The sequence below is a fragment of the Hibiscus syriacus genome, unplaced genomic scaffold (assembly GCF_006381635.1).
Source record: "Hibiscus syriacus cultivar Baekdansim isolate YM2019G1 unplaced genomic scaffold, ASM638163v2 tig00113338_pilon, whole genome shotgun sequence".
In the NCBI taxonomy this organism is placed as follows: Eukaryota; Viridiplantae; Streptophyta; class Magnoliopsida; order Malvales; family Malvaceae; genus Hibiscus; species Hibiscus syriacus.
The window spans coordinates 643,005-652,054 of record NW_024063457.1 but is presented as its reverse complement, the minus strand read 5'-3'; the positions used below and the strand labels follow the sequence as shown (position 1 = coordinate 652,054).

General features: G+C 35.3%; 2 pseudogenes; one reads left to right on the top strand and one right to left on the bottom strand.

Moving 5' to 3' along the window:
* Positions 1–472: 472 nt before the first annotated feature.
* LOC120186388 lies at positions 473–1,630 on the bottom strand (annotated as a pseudogene).
* A 1,984-nt stretch (positions 1,631–3,614) lies between these two features.
* Positions 3,615–8,113, top strand: LOC120186421 (annotated as a pseudogene).
* Positions 8,114–9,050: the final 937 nt, after the last annotated feature.

Genomic DNA, 9,050 nt, shown 5'->3' with positions numbered 1-9,050 from the left:
ATTTACAATAGTTTAAAAAAATTAACTTTTAGAAAATATAATTTATTCTTTAAAGATAATTTTTGGAAGACCGTTTTCAAGAGCACTGTTCAAATTCATGTATGAAGCACTAGCATAACTACATACAGCGGGATGATGTACAAAACTAGATTCACTTCCCAAGAAATCTGAAAATTTATAAAGACATGTTCATCTAATTAAACCTCCTTCAAAACCAAAACCCAGTTTTTTTGAACTCGAATGAACGATTCCATCACTCGGTGATCTTCAAGTATACATGAAACGCAAGTCTCAGTTCCTTGCAATCCGGGGAACAAATCAAGCCCTCACTCATTCGGCTTGATCATTCTTGAAAAAGGGGCAATTCAATTGCTATATATGGCCACCAGGTTCGAGAACACAGCCAGCACAATCATGACAATAGCTAAGATCCTGTCCTTCGTCGTCGATATGACATGTCGATCCCTAAGCGTTACAGCGGCCGGAAAAACGAATCCGAGGCAAACTGCAGCGGTTGCACCAGTGAATTGGAAGGCAACCCAGATGCTGGGTATGAAATTTGCACCCAAGAAGACCAGTATGATGAGTCCGGAGTAACTGAAGCAAACCTCGGGTTGGACTGAGCTAAAGGTCTAGCAGAACGGACTTGCATACCATTATAGTGGCAGAGATATGCAGTGACTACAACAGGGAAAACGGTGAAGAGCTCCCAGAAAGACGCCAAATCGACGACATCCGGTAGCAACTTCGGCATCATTATAGTTCCACTAATCAACTCGAACATTGCTGTTCCCAGGGTGATGACAAGAAACACAATAGCCAGAGCAACTGATAGTGCAGACGAAAATCTTAAGGAATCTGCAATATAAGAAAGCACAACATCAACTTGTGACATGCAACAAAAGCTATCCAATTGAGATTCTATATTGGTCAAAGGTTATGATGTTAGAATTCGGATGCTATAAGCCACTAACCGATGCGCTTAAAGCATGCCAACGGAGAGAATATGCCGATACTTGTGACAAAAAGAACAAAAGTACGGCCGTTCCACCAATGTTGGCCGAACTAATCTTCGAGGACACCGGCATGATGAACACCACTAGACGATGTTCCAGAGAGCACGTCACCTCCAAGAAACAACAAACCATAACAAGTTCATTAGACAACTGAATTATCAAAGAACAATGAGATGTGCAATTTGAATTTGAATGAAATTAAATCATACCAATAATAATCATAAACACAATGAGAACCCCAATGTTGTTGACTGAAACAGAGACCTGCAATCAGATCTTTCCAAATGCATCCCCCATAAAAAGATGTTTTCGCAGCCTTACTAAACCTCAACAATAACTCGATCGAGGCATCGGTTAAGAACGCCATAAAGACGATAAGACCGACCCCGAGAATTAGGCCGAGGACCTTCATCATGGCGGGCAACGCCATGATCCCTGCACCCACAATTGTGGTTGACAAGTTAAACACAGCACCAGGCAAAGAAGCTCCATTAAATTCACCATGAACGCCATCTTCGTTTGTTGTTTAAGCAACAGGGGATGTTCCTCGTCTGCAACTATTTGGTCCCCCTTGGATTCCTCTCTTTCCTTGATGCTATATCCCCAACCGCCATCATCTAAATCACCAAGTGCTCTCAAAGATTTAACTTTTTTATGCAAAAAATGTAAACCACCTTGAAAACGTCAAAAAGCTTTTAATAAAGTGCGTTAACAATGGTCATAACCTGTAATAAAAGAGACAAGATCCTTGGATTCAATCAAATAAAACCATCGAAGGAATATTTGTAGACTAACCCAGAAAAGAAGGGCCAAAATTTGACCAGCCATAGAAACATAAACAATCAAATATATGAGCCTTGAGATAGAAGAATTTAGAGTGTCCCGTGCGACCACAAAGTTAAAAAGGAATTGTGTTTATCTGATCCTCTCAATTCGACGGCAAAAAGTTGCATGGATAGCTATGGTCACGTATAATTAAACGAGGAGAGTTTAAAATTAGAATGTACTAATAATAAAATGCTTTGGGATCTTTTTTTCAATGAAGCACGAAAGGAGGATGTTGCATGTTAGCACTTCCCTGCCCAATGGTTGAGCTCTTTATTCCTCCTTTCAAGGTTCTCCTTAATATAGTAGATTTAGTCATATCAAATATTTAAATCGGTTGGATTATGTTTATTTCCTTGAAATTGTTTTTGAATAATTATTTATCTTATTTTTAAATTAATAATTTAAATTTTTATATAATTATTTGTTTTATCTATTTTTTTAAAATCTAGAGTGATTACAAGTCACTATATATGTTCTAATTTTTTTTGATTAATCTAGGGTAAGTATAAGGTAGTATATGTTCGAAGATAACTCTCAAAATTTTGACATTGAACGTTCATACCCCTGACATTTTCGTGCTCGAACCCGGATCTTCAAATAATGACAACAATTCATTTACCACGAATATTACTTGATTCGTGCATATGTTAAAATACTTCAAAGTATGTATGTTTTTTCTCAATCTAATATCTAATTTTTTCCTTCTCCGTTACCTGAATCACTCTCAAACGTTAACTTAAAAACTTGAATCACCTTAAATCGTAAAAAAAAAAAAATGGTATGCTAACAAAACTTGACTTATATCATTTTATGTTGGAAATACAAAGACCGGATTTATCCCATATTCACCGGGAAAAGGTCTTAGTTGGATTTATAAAGAATTCATTTCCTTTACACGCGCGTGTCATAATTTTCATCCGTCTGATTTAATTTAGTATTGATTTATAATAAATTGATCGTTTGTAATTAACAATCATTACTGAGATAACAAAATAATAAAACGATACGTTATATATATCTGTAATAATAATAATCTTTACAAATGCTCTTTGACACACAACGCATCAAGAAGCAATACTCAAGTCATCGCTTTGAGTTATGTTGTTTATCAAGCCCTTAAAAGCATTGATTTTGGGTGTTAAATTTCTTACTGTCATGCTGTTCTCATGTTTCTTCCGTTGCTTGGTTCATTGCTTTTGATGAGAAACTTTATTTCTTTTTTTTTTCCTCTAATAATTTGGAATGATTTTTAAGATAGTATCTATCTATAATTTTTTTAATCATTCAATACACCTTATAAACGTAAATGTTTGAACTTATGACCTCAATGGAGAATAATACTTACTTTAAACACTGAGGTCACTCAATATATTATACGAAACGTTGCTTCTTGATGATGAAAGTGATAAAATTCAAAGAAGAAAAAGAGAGAAATTGAAGATTTAGGTTATAATAAGGAAGTGAAAATGACATAGCAAAGGAATGATAAAGAAAATAATATTTTGCCATTTATAAAAGTATGTGTGTCAAAAGAGTATTTATAGAGGTTAAGGCTATCGGTATAAGGTGTCATGTTAACGTTAACAGTGAGAAACCAATTTATTATAAAATTCATAATGTCAGTGATCAAATCGTTGCTTTTGAAACATCAGTGGAGATAAGAAAAATCACTAGAACATCAGTGACCAGTTGTGTAGGTTACCCTTATTTATTTTGTTTTCAAATTTCACCAATGGAGTGTGTCTGAACTGCTTCTTTCTTAATCCTTTATTAATTCTTTTGGTTTCATCCCGAATCTTCTCTTTGTTTTTCTTTTTGTTGCTGCTCTTCTCTGCAACGTTGTCAAGCCTTTAACGCCTTCCAACTTTCCAGAAGGTAAAAAATTTCCCATTTCTCCGCTTTTTTGGACTTGGGTTTTTTGTACTGTGAATGGGTATTTTAGGTTCTTGGATGATCTTTTTTATTAACTGTAGATAGGCTTTTATTATATTCCGCTTAATCATGATAATTGCAGAATAGGGCTAGAAATGGGTTTGATTTATTTGATTTGATATTGGATTTTCTTCTAGAAATTAAATAACCTTCTCGCGTTTGTATTTTTCTTTGGAGGATCACACTTTCATTTATTCTTTTCTTTTATTCAATTGATATGTCATAAATCTCTAGTAAATGAGTTAGCCATAGATTTACAGGATTGAAGTCATTGAGTTGTATAAATGAATATGTCATAAATTTATATTAATTGAGTTAGCTTTATAGTGTGCTTGTGTTAATTTATACAAATTTATACTCAATGGAATTGCCAACTTTTGAAGTAGAATGAAATTATCTCACGATATTATTGACAAAGACCCTTGTTTGGGTTTCTCTCATGACATCCTCTAACCAATGTTTTGGTTTTGCTTAGGATATTTGGTTTTGAATTAGAGAAGCGAACAGACCCTTGAAATGGATGCTGATGTCCTTCATGAAGAAGGTGTTTCTGGTGATGAATTCAATAGTATGGAACCAGAGGCAGGATCAAGTAGGGCTGACATACTTGATGGGACATCATCTGGTGGAGAGGTCAATGGAGAATTAGGAAGGGCTAGCGAGATTCTAACAAGAGTGGATTTAGATTTAGCATGTTTCTCGGAGAAATTGGTTAACTTAAGTGTACTTACAATGCGTGTGGCAACTAAGGAATCTGACTTCGAATCGCTTGTGTCAGATAAAGACAACATGCAGGTTGAATCTATGGAGAAGGCTGTGGAATTTGATCTTTTATCCAGAATTTTAGATTCAGAGGTTAAAGAACTGGATAAATTTATGGAACTTGAAAATTACATTATTAGTTCACGTGAAACACTATCTTCATTAAAGCACTTGGGAGAAACGTTCTTCAAAATGGAGGAAAAGCTACTTGATTATGAAGAATCCTTGAAACAGTTACGAGATCAGGCCTCAGAGATTAAGATGCAGCTTCTGATTTCCATAGGTTTATTGATCGCCTTCATGGAAATGATAATGGTAAGCTACAGATCTGTTACTAACTTTATTTGTGTTTATATTTTGCCACTGATGGAATTAAAGAACTAAATCTGGGCATATGCTTCACAAGTTTATATAATAAACTAGATGTCTTTCTTTTAGAACTTGCCTGTCCAAAATACAAAGGTCAAAGAGTAGGGAGATTTTTTGCTGATATTACTCATTTGTCTCTTTTGTTTCTGAGCCACCGACATGTCAGATAATGTCCAAAAGAAGGAAAAATGCCTTTGAGGCATGTTCTTATTTTGACCGGCTGATTATGCTGGATCTTGTTAAATTCAATGAATTTTATGAATCTTTTTGTCCCCCCCACCCCCACCCCCCGTTCCGACGATAGGTTGAAGGAAAAGGGATAATAAAAAAATTTACTTTTCTGACTTTCCCTAATATGTGCTTATCACTAGGGAATGATGAAGATGGTGTGAACATATCTGAAGCTGGGCAATCCTCCATCGATAATGCAAAGATAAAAATGCAAACTATTGAACAGCAAAGGGATATTTGATAATGCTGGAGAAATCTTTGGCTCGGGAAATTGACTCGGAAAGGAAGTTTGCAGAATCCAGGCAAATTGAGGAGGAGATGCAACCAAGGGTACTATCTTTAGAACAAGGGATGGTCAGCATGGAGGAAGAGGCAATGGATTTTAATGTAAGGTTGTTTGAAGCACAGAATGCTGCAGTGGTGTTTATGGGGATTTCACAGGAGCTACTAGGTCGACTTCAACATGTCCAGTTTAGTTTGAATAATTCGGTTCATCGCGAAACTGAGATGAGATCAAAGCTTAACGAAGCCACAGAGAAGTTGAAAGCCAAAGAAAGTGCATTGCGGAAGCTTGCAAGTAGTGATACTAGACTCAATGATTTTCTTATGGCACAGGTAGACACCTTAAAAGCGAAGTTGGCTGAAGCTGAACATAAGTTCATTCTTGCAGATTCTGAGGCATTCACTATGCGTGATAAGGCAGATTCATTAGATAAACAGCTTAAGGAATCTGAGTTGAACTTGTTCAATGCAAACATTTCTCTTGATGAAAGTCGGGAACAGCATGATGTTTTATGCTCTCAGCTCCATTCTTTGGAAGATGAAATCACTGATTTGAGAGAGAAATTATTTGAAGCTGAGAAAAGAGCAGATAATGCTGAATCTAAATGCAAATTGTTAGGTGAGGCTAACATGGAACTTAATGAAGAGCTGTGTGTTCTTAAAGACCAGGATGTAACATCGGAGAAGGTGGAGTTACTTGAGAAGCTGTTGAAGGAATCTGAGATCCGGTTAATGAGTGCTGTAGCTTCTGCTGAGGCTAGTCAGGAGAAGCAAAATATGTTGTATTCTACAATTGGAGATATGGAAAACTTAATTGAGGATCTAAAGTTGAAAGTTTCAAAGGCCGAAAAAAGAGCTGATAGTGCAGAAGATAAGTGTATCATATTATCTGAAACTAATGCAGAGCTCAGTGAAGAGTTGCGTTTCTTGAGGAGTAGACTGGGTGGCTTGGAGGCATCTCTAAATCAGGCTGAGGAAATGAAAATGGCAACTGCAAGAGACATAGACATTCATACCAAATTGATAGCAAATTACTTATGCAATTGGCATCTGAAAGAGAGCGCCTACACCAGCAGGTATGCCTGTTATCTTCTGACTTACCTTAGTTTTCATTTTCATTGTGGATTTCTAGCTGGGACATGCCACCTGTTGGCCTATCTATTGATCACTTCTATACAAAAACTCTGAATGAACAACAATATGGTATGGGCTATTTTAAGATTGAAAGTGACTGTGACTCAAAAGCACCAAGCACCAGTAGCCATCTACTTAGTTCACTTCAATCAGCACAATAAATAATAGTTATTCTAAACTTTTTTTTTTAGAAAATAAGTTATTCTAAACCTGCTTTAACCTTCATGAAACCTTTTTGACTCACCCAATATGGTGTGGAAGTAGCTATTCAAACTGAACCAAAAGTTCTAGAAACAAATATGAAAAAGCATCCATTTAGGAGTTCTTAATCAGATTTTACTTATTGTACCAAGTTTTGAAACTTGTTTGGTGAAGATAGACTGGGTTGTGAACAGATATCTGGATTAGCCAAGGAAAATAAGATTTTGGTAGTGAAGTTGAAGAAAACAGACAAGGACCCCTTTATTATTGGGAGTCATAAGGAGAATGTCAAGGATTTTTTTCTCTCAAAGCAAGATCCCGCTGCTGCTTTTGCAAGAGAAGCTAAGGAAGAAATAGCCAAGTCAGCAGCCAGTGGTTCTGAGGTAGGTTTTCCCTAATATTTCTCTTATCAGTTGGTGCAGTTGTTTAATATGTCTTCCCCATACATTTGATTGTCATGTTATGCTTCATTGTTATAAAATACTCATATGGATGATACTTAGGTTGGGCATAGATCACTTCAAATGTGCAAATTTATGGCTATTTATCTGCCTCATATGCAATTAGATTTTGAGAGGATAGTATATGGTCGAATCATATGTTTATAAAAGGACCGGCATAAAGGCCCTAAACAACTATATAATGCGTAAGAGTACTTAAAGGCACTCAGCTAGATGAACAAGCATAATCTTTTGCTATAGGAGGAGGATCTTTTAAATGCACATGTAGGCAAAGATATGGAAAGTAGAAAAGAGAGAGAATGAGAGGGAATAACGCCAGAACTAGAAGAAAGCTAGTAGAAAAAAATATTAATTCTATATTGGATTCTAAACAAACTGATTTGACTCTTTATCCTTTAAGTTACAATTTTTATGAGTTACTTAAAGCCCTAATGTAAAATCCCTCCTAAAATTAGATAAAGTCCTCCATCAACATGTTTCTTTAATTTTTGTTGTCCGTGTTCTGCGAAGATTTCTGTTTTCCATAATCGACTCAAATTAAATTTTGTTCCAGCCCGACAACTACAAGACTACTGAGTCTGTTGGTGAGTCCGATGTGAGACTTGCAGATGCCACATCTGAGTATGAGACTGTGAGGACTATAGATGCAAGATTGCTTAGCTTCAAGCATATTTCCTTGGCATTGTTCGTCGTGCTAGTGTCAGCAGCAGCTTACTACAACCAGAAGCAGAAAAACCTTTCTAATTGATGAAACGGTGCATTCATGCTTTTTATTGTGAAACCTCGACAGTTTTTACTCGTTTCCTCTCCTATACTAAATCCGTTGATGGTTGAAAACTGGAATTGCATGAAGCCTCAAACTTTGTAGTATACCTCTTCACTGACATCCTACTCAGATTTTTATTAAGAGAATCTGCATGATCATGAAATTCATTTTTCATGACTTTAAATACATCAGAATTTTCGCTGCGGCAAAAGATTAGTTTTTCATGACTTCCTTAGATGTTCATTGAGATGGCTTCGAAGTACATTTTCGGACTACTGATGATGAAACACTATGCAGTGAGCTTATATTAATGTCGACATTATCGTAGATTTAAATGCAATGATGTGATATTATATAATTGAAGATTTCTTTTCTTTTTAACATAGTAATGCTATATTCATCTTGCTTGCATACACCTGGACAACTTGAACCTTGCATCTGTTTGACTTGATGAAAGTAGTAATGAAAAAGATAAATTCCAGAATTTAAAATAAAATAAAACGACTTAATATATACATATGGGGATAAGATCCTATTATATAATGTAAAATTCTTTTAGTTTGATACAGATTTAGGATTGTTGGATAAATGAAAATAGATGGTTGCAATTAACAGTAGGAAATGAGAATATTCATCGAAAAAAAAAAGGAGTAAATTGCATCCATCTATTTTCACTCATTTAATTGTCTTAAATTTATGTAAAACTAATATTAAGAAAAGGCTCATTTGTCAAGTTATGAATCAAACAGCGCATCATCCATCGTAACTTGAATGGCATCGGGATAATGCAGACCAAAAGGGCAACAAATATATTCATGAATCATTGAGCTAACGAAGAAAAAAGTTTTAATTATGAAATAAAGAGTTGGGTTTTCTTTTTAGAAATGAATTGTATTAATTTTATTATATGCTAAAAATTATATATTTTTTTAGAAAAAACTTAATCTGTAATTTTGCAAGTGGTGCGATAAAAAAAGGTAAATAACGAAATAAATAAAAAGGGTGTAAAGGCCAACTTCTAGCAATATTGCCACCTTAACTTGAACACCTTGCCACAACTGACGCTCA